Consider the following 22,853-nt stretch of genomic DNA (forward strand, 5'->3'; position numbering starts at 1 on the left):
GACTCAGGAAAAAAAAATCAGAAGGAGCAGGTACTTCCGCCTAATCAGCACCCCCAACAGCTTTGAAGCATAGAGAACCTGCTGTCATTGTGGGTGCAAATCTCACGTTCTTGAGGCAGTTGGCAATATCTTTTGCTTAATTCCTGCACTGTCAATTCAGATTGATTTCCTTTTAGTTATAGCATTTTACCCCCTTTGTTTCTTTGGCAGACAAAGCCTGCTTTCTTTGCTTTCTTTTTAAAGAGGCTTTTTCATTTAGGAATGGAAAGAGGGCAGTGTATTTACATTGTTAAGGAAAAAAACTGAGGAGGTGTTATTATAGAAGATACAGAACTGTGTGCTGAAGCTTTTTACAGGGAAGAAATGGAATATCCACAATAACGAAGGCCTTGGGTGAAGAACTGTGCGAAGAGCTGGTAAGTCTGATTTTTACGGTGTTACTCCCTGTCAGCAATTATGAACCATTCATGGATTTGGAATCAGTGCACAAAGAGCTAGATTAGGTTCAGGCTGGGAATTTTTGAAACAACTATCTGGTAAACTACAGGATAGTTTTCAGATAACTGTCACATGCATTATCTTATTTGATCTTAATCTCCTTTCATGGTAAGTGACAGTATCATTAGTCCCAATTTGTCTATGGGGAAATAGACTCAGAGAGGTTGAATAAATTACTCATTTCACACAGTAGGTATCTGCTCCTATCGGGACTTGATTTCAAGCCATCTTGTGTTCTTTCTTCTAAACCAGTGCTGGGCAATAGAACTCTCTGTGATGATGAAAAAGCCGTCAGTAGCCACTTGTGGCTACTGAATACTTGAAATGGGACAATTGCAGAGTTTTTCATTTTTTTCTAAAATTAAATAGCCACATAAGTGCAAGTCTAAAGCACGCCACCTTCACTCCTTCAGAACAAGGCCCTTACAAATGATTTAAAATTATACATTGAGATTATCACTAGGCGCTTCTTATTGTGCCTTTGTAAAGAATAGCTCTGATTAGCTTTTTTTTTTAAATGAAGTTTATTTCATTTTTTTGGACTATGAAAGTATTCAAGTAAATTTTATGGAAATTAAGAAAAAGTAGGAAAAGAAGTTATTCCTAATTCTCCTACCCAGTGATAGCCACATAAACTTTCCCATCTTTCTTTTGATAGTTTCTTTGGGGGGGAATGGGAGTGGTGGAGCTAGGCTTCCAACAAATTTACATCTGCTGCTTTGCTTCATTTTATAAGCATTCCTCCACATTCTTAAAACTGTAAAAATATGATTTATAATAGGAATATGGTTTCATCATTCAACTATAATTTTTTTTTCATTTTTTAAAATTTACTGCTGGGAATTCTACACAAGCATATTAAGGGAAATTTCAAGGTGAATTAAGGTACATTTGCTCATCTAAAGAAAAACAAAAACAAAAAAAGAATGATAGGGACACAACAGAATGTATGTTTTTGCCTGTTGGCCAACCAGTACTACCTTGGTTTGTCTGCTGAAACATCAAGCAGCAGTACAGTTTCATGGGTTAGTGAGTGGCCACTGGACTGATGCTGAAGCTGAAACTCCAATGCTTTGGCCACCTAATGCAGAGAGCTGACTCATTGGAAAAGACCCTGATGCTGGGAAAGATGGAGGGCAGGAGGAGAAGGGGATGACAGAGGATGAGATGGTTGGATGGCATCACCAACTCACTGGAGATCAGTTTGAGTAGGCTCCGGGAGTTGGTGATGGACAGGGAGGCCTGGTGTGCTGCGGTTCATGGGGTCGCAAAGAGTCGGACACGACTGAACGGAACTGAACTAGAACCAGAGTGCAGGACTATGTGTGAATCCTAGCTTGAACACTTCCTAGTTGTATGACCTGAAGCAAGGTTATTCAGCTCCTTCATGCCTCAGTTTCCCTATCTATAAAATGGGAATGATAACAGTATTAACTTTGTTACATTTACAAAAGTAAGTTAATACATACAAGCATTTTGAACTGTGCCTGGGAAATTGTAAATGCTCAAGAAATGTCAGTTATTACACTTCATCCAAACTTCTGGGTAAAACTTCAGACCAATTTAGTTTTAGAGTAATTTTGATACTTTCTCAGTTCTTTAAAAACATCTGTTTGATATGGATGCTATTCTTATTTTTAATTTTCTTTGCTTTTCAGTTGCTCGAAAGCTGTTTTGGCAGCATATCTAATTATTATGAAGCCTTTTTTTCTGGTTTAAATTTGAAAATAATATAGTTTCTGGAGTTTTGTGTTGAAGCAGAAATTTCATATCAGATTTGAACATGAAGATCTTTCCCTCCTTCCAAAAGGAAGATAAGGATATATTCTTAAGATAAGAAGATTCTCTGTACAAACACCTATGCATTTATAATCTGTGACCTGGGAAGGAAACGCCAGGTATATATATATATATATATATATATATATATATATACCTGGCATATATATATATAAACACATATGAGGGAATTCAAGATCTTAACATGGTTTAACTACATAAAACAGTGACTGAAGTCCAAAGGAATAGTCCTTCTATCTCTTCTGAGAGATGTAGAGTTGACTTTTTCTTAATACTTTCATAATTGTACTTTGAAACTACTCTTTAATTCACACAAAAAGCTGTATAATGCCAGGCTAGGGGAGTCATTTTCAATTCCAGCCCTATTAATTTCACCAGAAAATCTGTTGCTTTCAGTAAGTAGTTATAGCTTATTCTCTTGCACCTGCAAGCCAAAAAAAGCCTTTTTTTCCTGAGCTTTCATCATCTGGAATAAATGAATCATGTTACTGGCCCCCCTTCCCTTTTTACTTTGAACCCTAGGAGGTTTGGAATTGAATTTGTCACTTTAGTTTTATAATTGTGTAAGACATTATAGCACACTCTCAGGTTCATCTGATCTTGGCTATAGTTTCATTTTTTTAATCTCCTATATCCCCGATGCCATGAATTTAGCTATGTATATTATTCATCTAACTGTTTTCATGTCCTTGGAAGCCATCTCATATAATTCTGGAGTTAGGAGAGGAATAAATGCATTTACCCATGGGAAAAAAAATATAATTTGCATGAAATATAAATTAGTGTAGTATTTAAATGAACTATTTTTACACTACAGATACATAAAAGCAACTGAGAACCACAATGAGATACCACTCTGCATCCATTAGCATGCTATTTTGTGTGTGTGTGTGTGTGTGTGTGTGTGTGCATGCATATGTGCGTGCTCAGTCATATCTGACTCTTTATGACCCCACTGACTGTAGCCTGACAGGCTCCTCTGTCCATGGGATTCTCCAGGCAAGAATACTGGAGTGGGTTTCCATTTCTTCCTCCAAGGGACGTTCCTGACCCAGGTATTGAACCTGGGTCTCCTGCACTGCAGATTCTTCACCACTGAGCCACTTGGGAAGTCCTAGCATGCTATTATAACCAACCAAACATACAAACTAATGAAGTAAAATAAGTGCTGACAAGAATGTAGAAAAACTGCAATCTTTTCTCATTGCTGGTGGGAATGAAAAATGGTGCAGCTACTGTGGAGAACTGTATAGCGGTTCCTCAAGAACATAACAGTTATCATATGACCCACCAATTCCACTACTGGGTATATACTCAAAAGAACTGAAAATTGGGACTCAACACAGATATTTGCACACCATTGATCATAACAGTATTATTCACAGTAGCCAAAAGAAACAACCCCGAAGTCCATTGACACATGAATGGGCAAACAAAATGTGGCATGTATACTCAACGGAGTATTATTCAGCCTTAAAGAAGAAGGAAATTCTCACACATGCTGCAGCATGGATGAACCATGAAGACAAAAGGACAAATATTGTATGATTCCACTTTCATGAAGTACCTAAAGAGTCAAATTCATAGAAAGCAGAATAGTGGTTGCCAAGAACTGTGGGGAGGGAGAATGGGGAACTATGGTTCATGGTGTTCCAGTGAGAGATGATAAGAAAGTTCTGGAGAGGGGTGGTGGTGATGGTTGCACATCAGTGTAATGTATTTAATGCCACTGAACTGTACATGTAAAAACAGTTAAAATGGTTCTTTATTATGTAAAGGTTAACGCACATAGTGAGAAGGCTCAGAGATACAAAAAGGATAGAAATAAGGTTCTGTAAAGTTAGGATTTCATTAGAGGCCATTACAAATGGTATATTGCATTAGTTTAACACATTCAAGAAAATCTTATGGTCTACAAACTTCATTCTTCTTATCTTTATGTCTAAGATGGCATAGTTAAATAAATTACCATGCTGTTTAATGAGTTTTCAAGGCCAAAGGCTTAGATATGTAAAAGATATATGGCTTATTTAATGTCTTAAAAGCAGGGGAACTATATAGCATTAGCTGTATGACCCTTCTTTTAGAGATGAAACAGAAACCTTATTACAACTAGACATGCTTTAGACCAGGGCTTGGCAAATTACACCATGGTCTAAATATAGCCTGCCATTTGTTTTTTTAAATAAAGTTTTACTGGAACAGTCAAAAAGATGGCTCTTTTTCCATTTCAGTGGCAGACTTGACTAGTTCAGACAGAGATTGCATGGGCTGGAATATTTACTCTCTGGCCAGGTATAGAAGTTTGCCAACCTTTGTTCATGGAGAACATCAATGAGACTAGATAACAAAGATTCTTCTTGCTAAGGTATTACAGTTACTTTTCCCTCTGTTTCCTATGCTGAGCAATTACTTAATTTTAGGACCAGTTTTAAAGAGTCTTCTCAAACTGCTTGCGCCTCCACCTTTGCAATTCTAAGCTGTCTTCCATTTAACTACACAGTCAAATTTATGAGACCAGAAGAGACATCTGCTGAAGAATGCTGGCTCAGCTCCTAACACTTATATGTAAACAAAATTTCTTAAGATTTTAAATTCATTCATTCTGCACATATTAGTTGAGCACCTGCTGCTGCTGCTGCTAAGTCGCTTCAGTAGTGTCCAACTCTGTGCGACCCCATAGAGGGCAGCCCACCGGGCTCCCCCGTCCCTGGGATTCTCCAGGCAAGAAACTGGAGTGGGCGGCCATTTCCTTCTCCAATGCATGAAAGTGAAAAGTGAAAGTGAAGTCGCTCAGTTGTGTCCAACTCTTAGTGACCCCACGGACCGCAGCATACACAGGCTCCTCCATTCATGGGATTCTCCAGGCAAGAGTACTGGAGAGGGCTGCCATTGCCTTCTCCAAATTGAGCACCTACTATGTGCCAAATACCAGTGGATCTCGTCCTCCTGGAGCTTACCTTGAACCCTGACAATGTGTCTTAAGAGTCTGTACCACAGCTGCCCTGAGTAACTCCTACCATTGAACTGAAATGATCCACGCAAAGCTCCCAGGCAGAACCTCGGGCCAAGTGCTCAAGAAATGTTAGCATTAAGAAACTTGAACTTAAAAATCTTACCCAGTCTTGTCTTAAGACTGAGTTAAGAATCTTCCTTGTGTTTACAGAGAAACAAGAGGCTACCCCAGCCAACCTTAAACTAGTCAGAATGAGAAGCCTAGCCTGTGAATTCTGGTGTAGACTGGCATATCAGAGCCTCCCAGATTCCATTCATAGCAGGTAAATTGTCTGGCAGTGTGATTCTCCACTGGTGACGTGGCTCAGCCATCCGAGTGTAAGCCTGTTTCTCATCTAACCTTTGGCTATAGCAGTTTGCAAGAGGCTCTTCCAGAAGGAACCTGCATTGACTTGCTGCACTGGGCTCAGATGGTCCTGTAGCCCACATGGATGCCAGATCCCTGGCAGCAGGACATTCCCCACACAGAGCCATGCTCTCACACACTGAAAACGCATGGCTGCTCTCATTAAACAAACATGGCATTATATTCAAAACTACTCATTTATTCACAGTTTGGCATGTAAAACAGGAGAATATACTATCAAAATCAAGCTATTATTATTTTGAACTATTAGCTAGAATTTTTGTTTTTGTTTTAGGTTGAGTTTGGGCTTGTTAGTGTAAAATAACATCTTGGGGTTAACTCAGGCTTAAAGCAGAAATCATCAAGGGTTTGAATTCCTGCAGATGGTGACTGCAGCCACGAAATTAAAAGATGCTTACTCCTTGGAAGAAAAGTTATGACCAACCTAGATAGCATATTCAAAAGCAGAGACATTACTTTGCCGACTAAGGTCCGTCTAGTCAAGGCTATGGTTTTTCCTATGGTCATGTATGGATTTGAGAGTGGGACTGTGAAGAAGGCTGAGTGCCGAAGAATTGATGCTTTTGAACTGTGGTGTTGGAGAAGACTCTTGAGAGTCCCTTGGACTGCAAGGAGATCCAACCAGTCCATTCTAAAGGAGATCAGCCCTGGGATTTCTTTGGAAGGACCGATGCTGAAGCTGAAACTCCAGTACTTTGGCCACCTCATGCAAAGAGTTGACTCATTGGAAAAGACTTTGATGCTGGGAGGGATTGGGGGCAGGAGAAGGGGACGACCCAGGATGAGATGGCTGGAGGGCATCACTGACTCGATGGACGTGAATCTGAGTGAATTCTGGGAGTTGGTGATGGACAGGGAGGCCTGGCGTGCTGCGATTCATGGGATCGCAAAGAGTCGGACACGACTGAGCAACTGAACTGAACTGAACAGAATACTGGTTTAGAGTACCTTTCAGTAGGATTTTAAGTTTGAAGTGGGACATTTTTCTTTTGGCCCTGATGCATGGCTTGTGGGATCTTAGTTACCTGGCTGGGTTCAAACCTAGGCCCCCCAGCAGTGGAAGCATGGAATCCTAACCACTGGACTACTAGGGAATTCTCTGAAGTGGGACATTTTAGAGGGCAAGGGATAACACTGTACTGGGAAATATTTCCAATGTTGACCAACCAGTCTTTACCTGGCATCAAAAGCAGGCATGAGTTTACACTCATGGTAACGCAAACTACCAGTTAACTTTGGCTCACAGCCATGTGTGTGTCTGTGTGTATGTGTGATTAATATGCAATTTGGAATTGGAATTCTTGGGGGGGGTGGTTTATTTGCTCACTAATAGACACACTGCAACTTGAAGATAATATTCAGTGGTGAGCAGTGCACTAACTGGAATTTAATCCCGTGGAAGGTTTTAGAATTTATTCAAGAGGTAATTCTGGCTCTGTTTGCAGTTCTATTTTTATGTCCTCTTATTTATAACATAAAATGTGTCTTTACTAATAGTCACTTCTTAAGGCATGACTCAGCATACACAATGTATTGCTAAGTCACTTCAGTCGTGTCCGACTCTGTGACCCCAGAGACGGCAGCCCACCAGGCTTCCCCGTCCCTGGGATTCTCCAGGCAAGAACACTGGAGTGGCTTGCCATTTCCTTCTCCAATGCATGAAAGTGAAAAGTGAAAATGAAGTCGCTCAGTCGTATCCGACTTCGCGACCCCATGGACTGCAGCCTACCAGGCTCCTCCGTCCATGGGATTTTCCAGGCAAGAGTACTGGAGTAGGGTGCCATCACCTTCTCCGACACAATGTATAGATATAATAAAATACATACCATACTGGTGACAGCAAGGACTTTGGAGCTGAAGAAACGTGAGTTCAGGTCATGACTGTGCCACTTACCCGCCATGTCATATGAGGTTCCATGTCTACATCTCTAAGATGGTTCTCGTAATAACCCCCATCTCAAGAGGATTGGTTCCAAGATTAAATGATATTTAATATTACACATGAGGGGGAAAAGAATTGAAGACCAAGTTCTACAAAAAGTTTCCAAGATTTGGTCTCACCCTGAGCAGTTATCTTACTGCTCTGTGCCAAGTTACCACCACCCATTAGGGTAAACAGCAGAGCAGACACTCCCACCACCGGGCAGGCCTCTGGGCATGCAGACAGGTGGGCAGGCCTCTGGGGATAGGGACATTTCTGTTACCCCAGAGCTTAAATGTCTAAGAGCAGTTCTGCTCAAAATGGAGGCAGGATACTTGGAAATTACCTGGGGGCCCAAACAAAAAGCTGAAGCACAGCAACCTTTTCTACCTCGGCCAGTAACCTTGTGCTATTTGAAGGCATGGCCCTTGGGACACACAAAAATCCTCCCATGATTCTCTTTTATTTAGGGAAAGTCCTGGAAGGATAAAGAGGCCCTAGAGTAGTGGCACTCTGGGCCATACCTTCTGTCAGCTCCTGGCTGATTCTGAGAAGAGTTAATTCATGATGGGTCTTCAACTGTACTGATGCTGGTACAGATTTTGTTACGGTAAAGCACATCACTCGGTGAATGACTGATAAACAGGTGAAAGTCGAGAGGTTCACTTTTCCCAGGCATTTCTATCAACATATCCCTGAAGTGAGGCACTTGGCTGTGGGTTCCCAGGGACATTGGCTGTGTACCAGGAGAGGGGTAGAACCACCTGCCTCAGAGAGGTGGTGTGGGGGAGCTTTCTGTGGGGTTTTGGCAGCACATAAATACCAGTTAAGAATCTGCTATCTGTACTCAGCCATTAAAAAGAATGAAATAATGCCATTTGCAGCAACATGGATGGACCTGGAAATTGTCTTACTGAGTAAAGGAAGTCAGACAGAGAAGGAGAAATATGTTTGACATCCCTTATACATGGAATCTTAAAAAAAAATTGATACAAATGAACTTAAGAAAACAGAAAGAGACTCACAGAAGTAGAGAACTAACTTATGGCTGCCTGGGGGTAGGGGAAGGGATAATTAAGGAGTTTGGGACAGACATGTATACACTGCTGTATTTAAAATGGATAACCAACAGGGACCTACTGTATAGCACATGGAACTGTCTGTGCTTGATGTTATGTGGCAGCCTGGATGCGAGGGGAGTTTGGGGAGAATGGACCCATGTATATGTATGGCTGAGTCCCTTCATGCTCTGCTGTTCACTTGAAACTGTCACATTGTTAACTGGCTATATCCCAATACAAAATAAAAAGTTAAAAAGAATATGCTATCTGGTTAAATAAGCATTACACACGTACACTTCTTTCTCAACAGGTTGATGGGTAACGCTGAAAAAGAAACCGGCAAATTTGGACACATCTGCTTCCTGAATTAATGTTCTCCCAAGCCGTGAGCAAGCAGTAGAAGGGACTTCTAGTTTCACCCCCTATCTTGGCTCTTCTGACCTAAATACTTGAGGGATCTGGCTCAGAACAGAAAGGTTGACAGGTCCACAAATACTGGAGAGGAGAAGGAAAAGCAGTGATGGCTTGTATCATAATAGTAGCTTGAATGTATATAGTGTTTGGCAATTTAGAAAATTCTTTGATGTATGTAATTTCCTAAAATCCAGAATTTGAGCTGCAAAGTAACCTTGAGTGTCATTTAACCCAACATTTCTGACCTGGATTCCCTACTGCCATTGTGGGTGTGATAATTCTTGGTTTGGGTGGAGGGGTCTCCTGTAGACTGTAGCATGTCTCATAGGATCTCTGCCCTCTACATTCCCAGCGCCTTCTACACATGACAACCAAAAACGTCTCCAGAGAGGCAAAACCGCTTCCTGTTGAGAACTACTGATCGAGTCTACCTTGGAGTTATAAACAGATTATACACTTACACATGTGTGCGTGCTAAGTTGCTTTCGTTGTGTCCGACTCTTTGCAACCCTAAGGACTGTAGCCCACCAGGCTCCTCTGTCCATGGATTCTCCAGGGAAGAATGCTGGAGTGGGTTGCCATGCCCTCTTCTGGGGGATCTTCCAAACCCAGGGATCGAACCCAAGGCTCCTGCATTGCAGGTGGATTCTTTACCGCTGAGCCACCAGGGAAATCCATGCACTCACACATGAGAGGTACTAATGAAATAGTAGTATCTCCACACTCAGCATGGGCTTGGTGTCTTGACCTGGCTCTTCCTGTCAAGGCTATCAAAACAGACATGTGCAAGAGATTTCAAAGGTCCAAAGCAATGTCTCTTTGATACAAAACTACTCAAATTAATTTGGTTGGAAATATATCAATTTAATTTTTCAAAGCAAAGCACTACCACCATAAAGCCTTATCACACTGATTCTGTTGTTAGACTGACTTGCCATCCAGCAAACTGACAGGCTTACGTCACACAAATAGCACTTTTGCAATCAGGCTAAGGATCTGCAAAGCTATAGAAATGCCTTATTAAATTCAGACCCCTTGGCTTCATGGACATGTGAAAACTGCTGACAATCTGGTTTTTAAGACTTAGACCTTTTTCTGGTGTCACTGCTGGTTTCTAATTATGTCAAAAGCTTCACTTAAGATTCAGAATTTTGTTTTTTGACACGCTATGGACAACTATTGCCCCTGGAACACAAGTCAATTCACTGATACTAGAACCAACCTCTGTACCCCTTAGGCAGAAGGCAATGATCTGATAAAATAGATGCTCAAACAATGTTTGTGCACGCATTCATTCAGTCACTCATTTATTCATTCATTCGAACACTTGCTGATTGCCAGGCTGTGCTAGGTGCCTGGTAGTGCAGTCGTGAATGCAGCACAGTCCTTGGGTTCCCTGCCTAGCAAGGGTGGATGGAGGAGGGAGAAAAGAGAGGGCAGAGCAAACACCATGTGCAAAGATGGGCAGCCACATAAGGTTATCTAGCCCTAGGACTTCCCAGGTGGTGCAGTTGATAAACAATTCGCCTGCCAATGCAGGAGATGCAAGAGATGCCGGTTTGACCTCTGGCTTGGGAAGATCCCCTGGAGGAGGAAATGGCAACCCACTCCAGTAGTCTTGCCTGGAAAATTCCATGGACAGAGGAGCCTGGCGGGTTACAGACCATGGGGTTGCAAAATTGGACATGACTGAGTGCATACACACACACACAGGAGATCACATATGTTCTTTCAACAAACATTGCCAAAGGTATGATCATAGCCTTGTAAAGTTTACAAGCAACAATGGACTGGGTGGGGGTCAAAACAGAACCCAAAGAGTGTTCCAGCTTTAACAGGTGGGTGAGGACTGAAAATCTGCACATCTGGCTAATTATATTTAGAGACAGATGGAAATTTTGCAGGGGTAATCCACCTTATCTACCTACACCTAAAACTACATTATCATATATTGATTGCATGACTGCAGATATAATACCCAATGATGTTGTAATAGAATGAATTAATTAAAATAATGATCAAAATCAATTTTATCAAGCATCTTTATAAGCCAGACACTTTGCTCACTGCTATCATTTACCGCAGCGGGATGATTTCAGAGGAGGACTGTATTCCACAGCATCTCCAGCATTCCTGGGAAAGTGGTTGGAGAGTGTTATCTCCCTCATATGCTTCTTAAGAAGAGAGTGGCATAAAAGAGAATAGATGACTTAAATGCAACAGATGACATAAATTCCCTAGAGAGAAGGAGATGGACTAGAAATAATCTTTTACAAAATTTCTGTAATGTATGGTTTAAAAACTCTCGAGTTGAGCACTTACTGTGTGCATAAGACACCTTAAGGAAGTTATCTGATTTTTCAAGATGTCCCTATGAGATGAAGTTTAAAATGTGGGCTTTAGAGCAGGGAATTTGCAAACAGGCAGAGGGCCAGATTCAACCCTGTGGCTGTTCTTACAGTCTTGTTGGACTCAATTTGTTTACATATTGTCTATAGCTGCTGCTCTGCTATAACAGTGGAGTTGAATTGCTGCAGCAAAATTCAAAAAGATGCCGGTTTGCCCTTTGGTTTGGGAAGATCCCCTGGAGGAGGAAATGACAACCCACTCCAGTAGTCTTGCCTGGAAAATTCCATGGACAGAGGAGCCTGGCATCTCTATTTTAGGTTTTATATGGCCCACAAAACCTAAAATATTGACTGACCCTTTCTAGCAAAAGGCCTGCTATCTTGGGTCAGATTTCCTGGGTTTTGAGCCCCAGCTCTTTAACTGTGAAGCCGTGTGACAGTGATGTAGTTATTTATTTAAAGTCTTTGTTCCTCACCACCCTCATCTGCAGAATGAGATTGGACTGGGGGAACAACAGTCACTATCTCAAGGCGTCACTGTGAGGAATAAATCAGATAATAATACCAAGTCCTTAGAACAAAACCAAGTATACAGTAAGAATTTGATAAATGTTAGCTATTATTGCTTCCTTTTTAAAGATCAGGAACTTCAGGCTCAGAGTGATCAAATAACTTACCCAAGACTGCTCAGAATTGAAGTTTAGCTGATGACAAAGCCCAGGGTCCTTTCTGCCATGGTAACTCTCTTTGCTATGTTCTTAGTAATAGCAGAGTTAACTGCAGCCAGTGTTTACAGGGTAAAACTACTATCAGTGAGAGATGGACCTTGGTTCACAGAGTTGAAGGAAACTCAATCACAGATCCACAGTAAAATTGTTGGAAAACCATTCCTTTCTATAATACCAAATGCCTCACTGCACTGCCCCACTTCTCCCACCCTTCAGAGAGTGCTGCAAACTGTTCCACAGCCTATTTCTGGCCCTTTATAAAGTAGTTAATAGGTTCAAATTCGACTTTTTAGACTTAAAAAAGAAGTATTAAATTCTTAAATGGAAATGTTTAAGGATTAGAATTCACATAATCCAAATGTTCAAGTGAGAATATGGGACTATGATATAGCAGTGGGAATGGGGGCTACTCACCCAGGGTCTGGAATCAAACCTAGCTGCATACCCTGGCTCCACCACTTGAGAAGCAAGTGTCGTCACACCAGCCATTTAATCTCCCTAAGCCTCAGTTTCACCATCTATAAGATGGTGATAATACACCTCACGATGTTGTGAAGATTAAGTGAGACAATGCATAGAAAATAGTTAGAAAAGTACTTGGCTATATTAAGTGCTCAAATTTATTATTTTGTATTTTATATAGTATATGATTTTTAAATAATTATTTCAGTTGAGCAAAATAGATGTTTTTCAAGATGTACTCTTGGGAGTACAGCCCCATGTCTAAGTCACACCTAAGAATCACAAATTTTCTGCTTGACAATATAATTTTAAAAGCTAAAGAATCTGAAGGAATTTACTCCCAGATTTTTGTGGACAAACTGAAAGGGAACTTCTATAGCTATTACCTTCTATATTGCTATAGGAAATGCATCTTTATAACCACACATTTCACATGTGGTTATAATGACGCCTTTTTCAAAGCTAATGATTATGCAAAAGAGCAAACACTATGTTCTTTTTGATATTTGTTCAGTTGTGTATTACCTTTTTATTATTACTTAGTATACACTAATGTTTTGTGTCTACCCATTGAATGTAGTTGTAAATACTGTTTATTAACTATGATATATTCAAATTACCACTACAAGTTTAAGAAAGTTACCTGGGAGTAATATTCACAGAAAAGTTTCATGTGCCAGCATTGGAATATATGAACTGGTGGTGGTTTGATGGACGGTAATTTTTATCATAAAAATATTCTTTAATTTGCAAAGGGATTTATCATAGAGTTCCTTTAGGTAGGAAGTCCTCTGTGTCATTTAGAATATGATTCAAGTTATTGAAAAACTGATCTCTCTCTATATATATGTTTCCTGAATATACTTTCCTTATATCGATATAGTCAAGGCTATGGTTTTTACTGTGGTCATGTATGGATGTGGGAGTTGGACTGTGAAGAAGGCTGAGTGCCGAAGAATTGATGCGTTTGAACTGCGGTGTTGGAGAAGACTCTTGAGAGTCCCTTGGACTGCAAAGAGATCCAACCAGTCCATTCTGAAGGAGATCAACCCTGGGATTTCTTTGGAAGGACTGATGCTAAAGCTGAAACTCCAGTACTTTGGCCACCTCATGCAGAGTTGACTCATTGGAAAAGACTCTGATGCTGGGAGGGATTGGGGGCAGGAGGAGAAGGGGACGACCGAGGATGAGATGGCTGGATGGCATCACGGACTCGATGGACGTGGGTCTGAGTGAACTCCGGGAGATGGTGATGGACAGGGAGGCCTGGCGTGCTGCAATTCATGGGGTCGCAAAGAGTCAGACACGACTGAGCGACTGAACTGAACTGATACCGATATAGACCTACAACACTATGCCAAAGTATTGGTCCCATTTTCTTGATGGAGGAACTGGATAATCATGCACTTAAGCTCAAAATCACAATTACACTGTGGTAAAATGGGAATAACAATTTAATAAAGGAGCTTCATCTTTGGGAGTACAGTCTTTAGTTTAAATTCTGTTTGATAAATGGTCCATTTATCTTCAAGACAAATCTGGACAGCCCAAATATAGAAGATATATATATATATATATATATATACACATATACACATATTTTAGAGTATATACACATATACCTATTTTAGAATAAATATATTACATATATATTCTAAAATTTGTGTATAAAGAGTATTTTTCATTCAGTTTCTTGAATTTATACCAAAATAGATTTAGAAGGTGAACGTCCGCAAACATAAGCATATGAGGCTTTATGATGGTATGTAAATTCTCTTCCTTTCCCCCAGTTTCAAAGTATATTAGCAAGTGATAGTTATATAGTAATAGTATGGCTATTATTATTGTGCCATATTATACATGAGTACATGCTCTATGGGTTATGTTCTTTTATTACCTTCTGGTGGTATGTCAAATCGTGGTATACAAGAATATCATAGGTCTCCTTATAAGAAAAATGACAAATTGCCTGTTCTGAAACAAAGACTCTAAGATGGAGTGACATAGACAAACATTAGTTTCAGTTTTAAGTGTGACCTTCTGATTTTGTTTGGTTAACATTAGTCATCTCAGTTCTGACTAGGGAACAGTATCTGCCAGCACAGAAAAAAAAATCAGATCCTGTTTAATGTTGATGTTCTTGTATTTCATTGACAAGTATCCCAAGGCACTAGTTACAGTGAAATAGAAGTTGGCCAGAAATACTCTCAACATTGATTAAGGCATGGGTTACTTTCTTCTACAAATATTTAAGTTGAATTTGGGATATTTTTGAAGTTAAAAATATTTTCAAATACCACAGCAATATGACTATAATAGGAAGTAAACTTTCTAGTGGGAGGCCGAGACAATATGCATTAAAATGCAACTTTAAACTAACCCCCAAATTACATTTTCTTTTTATCCACTAAACATTTAAATGTTATTCTCCCTTAACTAACTTTCTAGCTTTGTTCTTCCTCTAGTGATACTTCGTTTATTATTGTTGATATTATTTTTGCATATAGTGAAAAATGAAAATAATAGTTTAAAGAACACATGCTTCTAGCAAAAGTATGCCTAAAGTTAAACCCTAGTACTCAGTAGCTTAATTCTTTTATAACAACTTGGACTCTATTAGAAATGGGGCCATCTGAGAAAGGGCCCTTTGTAACAGAAAAAGTAAAATTTACTTCCTATTGTGAAGTGATTGTAGACAGTTTAGCCTATTTCCACTTTATTCTACACTGTCTGAAATGTATTGGAAAAAGTAAAGAAACATAGTTTATTTCATTATCTATAATTGAAGCTTTTCAAAGGCAGAGACCTTAATTGGTATCCCCAGTGCCTAGCACGAAATGAAGAAATGTTTCAGTAAAGGAAAAAAATGAAAGAACCGATGAGTGAGCACTGTCTTTTATAAGAAATGTAGTAAGATAAACCTCGAAAAAGAATTGTAATATTATATGATAACTACTGGTAAATTGCTTTGGATATCCCATTTATATTTAACTTTTGTGTTTTACCTGCATTTAGAACTATGTACAAATAGCCATACAGAGTATTGTCCAGGGAATAGATAGGGGAAATTCCCTGGCAGTCCATTGGCTAGGACTCCACACTCTCACTATTGAGGGTCTGGGATCAATCTCTGGTTGAGGAATTAAGACCCCACATCCCACGAGCCACACACACACACACAAAAAGAATGGATAGGTCCATTTTGGCATTGTCGTTTCTGTTATTTAGTTGCTAAGTCGTGTCCGTCTCTTTTGAGACCCGCATGGACTGTAGCCTGCCAGACTCCTCCATCCATGGGATTTCCCAGGCAAGAATATTAGATTGGGTTGCCATTTCCTTCTCCAAGGGATCTTTCCAACCCAGGGACTGAATCAACATCTCCTGCATTGGCAGGTGGATTCTCTAACACTGAACCACTAGGGAAGCCCCAGCTTTGGCACAGGAGCTGGCATCTCTAATACACAGCTCAGGCATCAGCAAGGTCAAGGGGAAAAGCCCCACCAATCACTGATTGATGGACGATAGCCAAGGCTCCCAAGAGTCTTCTTGGAAAGCAGGCACTGGTCAATCAGGCAGCTGGAGAACTTCCATGACTTTTTTTTTTTTTTGCCTAAGCTGATATGCTTAGGTTCTACTATATTGTCTCAGAGATTTGGTAGAGATTTTATGCTGCCACAAGGAAGCAGACACAAAGCCAAGGCCTACCCATGATGGCAGTTTCCAAACGCTCTTTTATGTGCGGGTGTCCTGAAAGGTTGGCTGTTACAGTGCCTGAGCTCACACACTGTTGTAGGGTCCTTTGCCCCCTGGCATTTCTCTGCTCCTGGGCAGTTCTCTCCCATGGAGTAGTGAGTCCTGATGACTTGGAAGAGAAATCGCAAACTAATCTGACACTGGATATAATACAGAAGTTCATAAATGTCCACACAGGAAATCTCCAGAATCCACGAGAGTCACTTTTCTTGCCACACAGGCAAGCACAGCCTCTTGTTCAGGGGGTAAGAAATGGGGAAGCAGCACTGGATCTCTGGTCTTTGGGGAGGGAAAAGAAAAAGCACTACTGCCATTTTTCCTGTTTATTCATATTTCTTTCATCTTTTCTTTTTCTTAATTATTTTTTTCTCTTTCTCATCTTAAATTGTCACTTTATATTCCTGGTTTTCAAATGTAAATACATGGTTAATAAGTACTCCAGATGATCATATAGGACTAGAGTGATGCTACTGTCTGATTAGTAGCTGTTTGCTTTAATCCTTGTTTAAATAACACACACCTTTTTACTGAGAATTCACCATTTGAACAAAATGTGGTAACATACGGTTTTAAACTAGGGAAAGGAGAAGAGTTTGTCATTTATGAATTATTTAAATGCTAAATGTCTAATTTTTTTTCCAAGGTAGAATTTGCAGGTTTGGGGGAGGAGAGGGAAGTTGTTCTATTCTGCGGAAAGATATATTTTAGAAGAAAGGAAAGTTGGGGGCGGATGGAGGAGAACCAGTTTTCCCAGTGTCTATACTTTAACTAGGCAGTTAAAGATAGTTGGAAATTTACATAAAAGTTACAAAGACTATAAATGCTACACAGAAATCAAAACTATATTAGTTAAACCCATGAAAAACAGACTGAAATTTAAGAAAGGAAATGTGCAGAAACCTATATCCAGAGTTTTCCTGAACTTAGGGTGTTTAGAATGAAATGGTCAAGTGTCAGGAAGTTTATGATTTTTCAGGTATAATAAACTTCTGGGGCTGTTGTTTGAGACATAATTGCTGTTCACGCCTCACACAGTCTGTACTTTCCTTGTGTGCACTCGGAGTTAATATTTCAATTGAAAAACTAGCATACCAGGAAAAACGTCTCTGATTTAAGCTAGTCATTTATTCCCAGTCTCAGAGGAAAAGACTGGATATTCTCTGAGTTAATAAAGTGTGAAATGACTTTAATGCTTCAGGGGAAATATGCTATATCAGTCTTGCAAACTGTTTTTAGAAAGCGCGGCTTAGTCAAACCAGAAAATTTAATAGGCTTAGTTATTTCTTTTTTCTCCAAATTGCCTCTTATGGCATAGAGAAGATGAGGACCTACAGCAAACAGTTTATCTCTGTAAACCAGTCGCCATGAAAAACAAGAGGGGACAGACTGGGTCAGTGTGTTTCTCATAGGTCCTGAAGTCAGCCTTAGTAGATTTAACACTAATTTATTTGAGATTTGGATGCCCAATTGCCAATCCTGGGTTCTGATGTAGAGTTTCTAATTCATGTGTGTGTGCGCGTGTGTGTTCAGTCGCTTCAGTCGTGTCTGACTCTCTGCAACCCTATGGACTGTAGTCCACCAGGTTCTCCTGTCCATGGGATTCTCCCAGCAAGAATACAGGAGTGGGTTTCCATGCCCTCCTCCAGGGAATCTCCTGACCCGAGAACTGAACCCTCATCTCCTGCATTGCAGGCAGATTCTTTACCCACTGAGCCACCTGGGAAGCCCAATTCATCTGTAGAACCCTGCAACTATGAGTTATGTGAGTGGGGTGATGTTATCTCCAAGCCCATCAGAGCAGCCCGCCCAGCGAAGACCTTTGGTCCTGGTGATACTGGGTGAGGCAGCTTACATGGCCTGGTAGTTTCTTCTTACTTCTCAATATTCTGCAAGTGAAGGCTAAGCAGACCTTCACATTTTACACTGTAAGCACTTTTAGGTTCTGTTCAGTGTAAAATAGAACTAGGATGATTGTTTGGAAAACACAGTTTGCCCACATAACCGTGGTTAATCTAGTTTGATTTTTCTAAAGCAGCACAGAGAGAAATTTATTTTTGTATGAACATAAATAAAAATTTGCTGTAGCCTACAGTTCACAGCCACATCCAGTATCTAGTGTGGAGTGACCTCATTCTTTCCCTCTGCTGCCATATATGTGTACATATATAACACACATGCACACACAGAACACACACTCCCATTTTCCTTCTTACCCTAAAACGCTACCTACTTCTGCTGTTCTTTTGTTGGGGATTTCATCAAGCATGTTTACATCAAAATGCTTGCTGATCCTGGCCACTGCCTCACTGCTCTCGCTGCTGTATCCTAGTTACGGGAGGTAAGCCAGCTGAGCTGTTAGTTTTCCAACCACTTCAGCTTTCTCTCACTTGTCTATTGGGAAACTACCGAAGCCTAGACTGGAAGGAAAAGTTAGTGAGGATGAGCATACGCGGGAATATGTGTGTCAGTAGCTTAAATGACACATGTCATCAATGAGACATGGTGGGATTGAAAAGTACCTGTTTACAGCAAGAACCCTGATGAACCCTGACTCTTACCATACACCATATATAAAAACTGACTCACAATGGATCAGAGATCTAAATGTAAAAAGCTAAAATGATAAAACTCTTAGAAGAAAATATGGAGGAAAAGCTTTATCACACTGGATTTGGCATTGATTTCTCAGACATGACACTAAAAGCACAGGCAAAAAAAAAGAAAAAAATGGTTAGATTGGGCTATAGCAAAATGAAAACTTTTGTGAACCAAAGGATACTATCAGCAGACTGAAAAGGCAACCCATGGAATAGGAGGAAATAATTTCTGAAAATATTAAGGAATTAATAGCCAGTGTATATAAAGAACTCCTAAAATGCAACACTAACAAAGCAAACCAACCAACTTAAAAATAGGCAAAGGAATAAACAGGTGATTCACCAAAGAGGATACACAAATAGCTAGCAAGCATAACGTGTTCAACATCACTAACCATTAGGAGTATGCAAATCAAAACCACAGTAACATATAGCCACAATAACATACCACTTCATACTTATAAAGATGTCTATTATTTAAGACAAAACAAAAAAGAAATAAGAGTTGACAGGAATGTGGAGAAATTAGAACTCTTGTGCATTGCTGGTAAGAATACAAAACGGTGCAGCTGCTAGGAAAAGTTTCTCAAAAACTTTATCACATGATCTACTAATTCCACCACTGAGCTGGTGGGACTTAGCTCCCAAAGAACTGAAAATAGGGATTCAAACAGATATTAGTACACCCATGATCATAGCAGTTTTATTCACATAGCCCAAAGGTGGAATTATCTCATATGCTCATCAGTGCATGAATGGATAAACAAAATGTGGCACATTTACAAAATAGAGTATTATTCAGCCTTAAAAGGGAAGGAAACTCTGAAACATACTACAATGTGGATGAACCATAAAAACTTAACACTAAGTGAAACATACTAGACCCAAAGGATAAATGTTGTATAATTCCTCTTATATGAGACTACCTGGAGTAGTCAAATTTATGGAGACAGAAAATAGAATGGTTGCCAGGAGCTGGGGAGAGGGAGTAACGGAGTGTTATTGTTCAATAGGTACAAAGTTTTAGGACAGGAAAATGAGATAGCTCTGGATATAGATAGCTGATGTGATATTTGCACAACAACGGAAATGCATTTAATGTCCCTGAACTGTACAGCTAAACATGATTACAGTGGTAAATTTTATGTCATGGATATTTGGCTACAGTAAAAAGAAAAAAAAAAAAGAGTCATGGGAAACCAGCAAAGTTAGTACATGGAATAAAAAGAAGGAAGGGATGCAGGTCTTTAAGAGAAGATGGGAAAATCATTAGAAAAAATGATATCTAGATAATGCAGCTTTTTCTTCATGTTTATGATTCAAATGGCAAAGAGAGAAAACTGATCAATGTATTGGCTTATCAACTGAGACTTTTCAAGTGTGTGAAATCTAGTCTAAAAGTGTCCTTGTTCTAAGATTAAGATTAGAGTTAGTCTGAGGTACTACTTCAATTCCTTCATGCTTTTAGATATGGGGAGCTGTTCCAACATGTGTGTAATTTTTTTTCTAAGTACAGGACAAACCGATACTACAGGGTGACACAAAATCCCAGTAGAAAGGAAGCCAGCAAATATTTCTATCTACCGTGTGTTAAAATGGAAGGGACAGTCTACTCCAAAGAGAGGGCTCAATGGCCAGTGGCATACTGGTCATTTGGTCCAGTCTTCCTGACATGACTCAGTAGTTGAGTCAAACCATTTTAACATTTCTGGTAGGTGTAAGTGGTAATGGTGAAGCATAACTAAATATTCACGAACTTATTTACTCCTTAAACCTGTTGGATTGTTTGAGAATCTGATTAAATTTATGAACAGTATTAGTATAGACTTTCAGTGTATCTTTGTTGAGGTGGGTGGCAATTGGTGAGGATGCTGATTAGACAGAACCAGTCTGTAGAAACTATCACTTTAAAATTCTAGTTGTGTGAATGTATGCTAAGTTGCTTCAGTCATGCCCAACTCTTTGTGACCCTATGGACTGTAGCCCGCCAGGCTCCTCTGTCCATGGGATTCTCCAGGCAAGAATACTGGAGTGGGTTGCCAAGCCCTCCTCCAGGGGATCTTCCTGACCCAGGAACTGAACCTGAGTCTCTTATGTCTTCTGTATTGGCAGGTGGGTTTTTCACCACTAGTGCCACCACTACAAAACTCTGTGAAGCCCACTGACCATTCTTTTGAGATATATCTATGATTTTAAATCTTAATGTGAAAGAATGCAATCTGTCCATGTGTGTGGTGGTATGAACATTGTCATATGTAATGTTTGGGGATGGGGAAGGCAAAGGTCCTTGGCCTTTGCTATATTATCTATTACTTATGAAATAAAGATGTTAGAGTTAAAAGAAACCGTAGAGTCTATCTTGAAGGATTTTCCTATTACTTTACTTTTACATTTAAAAATAAGATTAACTTGTGACTCCCCTGGCAGTTCAGTGGTTAAGACTCCACACTTCCAATGCAAGGGGTGAGGGTTTGATTTCTGGTGGGGAAACTAAGATCCCACATGCCGTGTGATATGGCTAAAAAAGTAACAATAATAAAACTAAGTAAGTTAAAATATGATTAACTTGAAATTTTTTCCTAATACTTGATGCAGGGAAACTTTTTTTCTCCTACAGAACTGCTGCATTTCCAGAAAATGGAAGTTAAACAACACATCATGTTGCTCACAGTTAAGTTGCTCACAGTGTTGTTTTCACTACCTGTGTACTAACATATTTTTACTAAAAACTACCTCATTCTTTGTATGTGTGTGCGTGCTCAGTCATGTCGACTCTTTGCGACCCCACGGACTATAGCCCACCAGGCTCCTCTGTCTATGGGATTTCCCAGGCAAGAATACTGGAGTGGGTTGCCATTTTATTCTCCAGGGGATCTTCCCCACACAGGGATCAAACCCAAGCAGACACTCTTTAGATATAGACAAACTGAACCTCTCACTTTAAAAAAGAAGAAACAGGTCTTGATAAGTTGTGACCCATCCAAGTTTAAGTATTTTTGTTTGTTGTTTGTCTGGACTCACCAACTGAATTAGCTTCTTGTAGACAATGAAAAGATCTTTTGTTCCCTGGAAGCAGGTGGAACAGAGATGAACACAAGTGGTGGCATAGATGCCAAGTGAGTGACTGCAAGCCTCACGGGTGCAATGCCTCATGAACAGGTCAGAGGCATTGAAGTGCACACGGCATCAACTGGATGACACTGTCTACTTCAGAGGTCTGGTGTGTGTTAGGGCTGGGCTGGGCCAGGGGAGGGAACAGGCTTACATTTCCTGACCTTCTTAGATTCATTTATGATTTTAAATCTTAATGTGAAAGAATGCAATCTGTACACGTGTACAGTGGTCATATGTACGTGTACCTATGAACATTGTCACATGTCACGTTTGGGGATGGGGATGGCAAGTATACTTTAGTACATTTCTGGAGGATAGTTTGACAACCTCAGTTACAGTAGTCATTAAATTAACAGTTCATCCTCCAAAAAAAAGTTCATTCTCATTAATTCCATTATAGAAATTTAACCCAAGGAAATAATCAGAGACGTGGGTAAAATTTATAGTCAGGTATGTTCACTACTGTGGTATTCATAGCACGATGTAATGAACATAATAGAATGTATTTATATGTGATGTAACAAACCTTCAAAAATATGAAAATGGCTTAAAAATTACAGCATAGTTGTAGGCTAGAATATTTGTTTCATGTTCTTAACTATGTTAATTTTGTTAAATTATATTTTAGAATATATATGAAAAATTTTTAAAGGGCGTCCCAAGTGGCTAGGTGGTAAAGAATCCGCCTGCTAATGCAGGTGATGCGGGTTCCATCCCTGAGTCAGGAAGGTCCCCTGGAGAAGGAAATGGCAACCCATTCCAGTATTCTTGCCTG

At 39.9% G+C, this 22,853-nt stretch overlaps 1 protein-coding gene and 1 long non-coding RNA gene across 7 annotated transcripts in view; one reads left to right on the forward strand and one right to left on the reverse strand.

Annotated features, from left to right (window-relative positions):
- RBM47 (RNA binding motif protein 47) overlaps window positions 1-22,853 on the reverse strand; it is a 172,089-nt gene that overhangs the window by 12,691 nt on the left and 136,545 nt on the right. The window lies entirely within an intron of this gene.
- LOC120862058 lies at window positions 95-9,286 on the forward strand. Its single transcript, XR_005720687.1, has 3 exons — window positions 95-416; window positions 5,465-5,576; window positions 8,973-9,286. It is a non-coding gene; the product is annotated as an uncharacterized LOC120862058 (long non-coding RNA).

Source organism: Oryx dammah, unplaced genomic scaffold, assembly GCF_014754425.2.
Source record: "Oryx dammah isolate SB20612 unplaced genomic scaffold, SCBI_Odam_1.1 HiC_scaffold_3, whole genome shotgun sequence".
NCBI classification, from domain to species: domain Eukaryota; kingdom Metazoa; phylum Chordata; class Mammalia; order Artiodactyla; family Bovidae; genus Oryx; species Oryx dammah.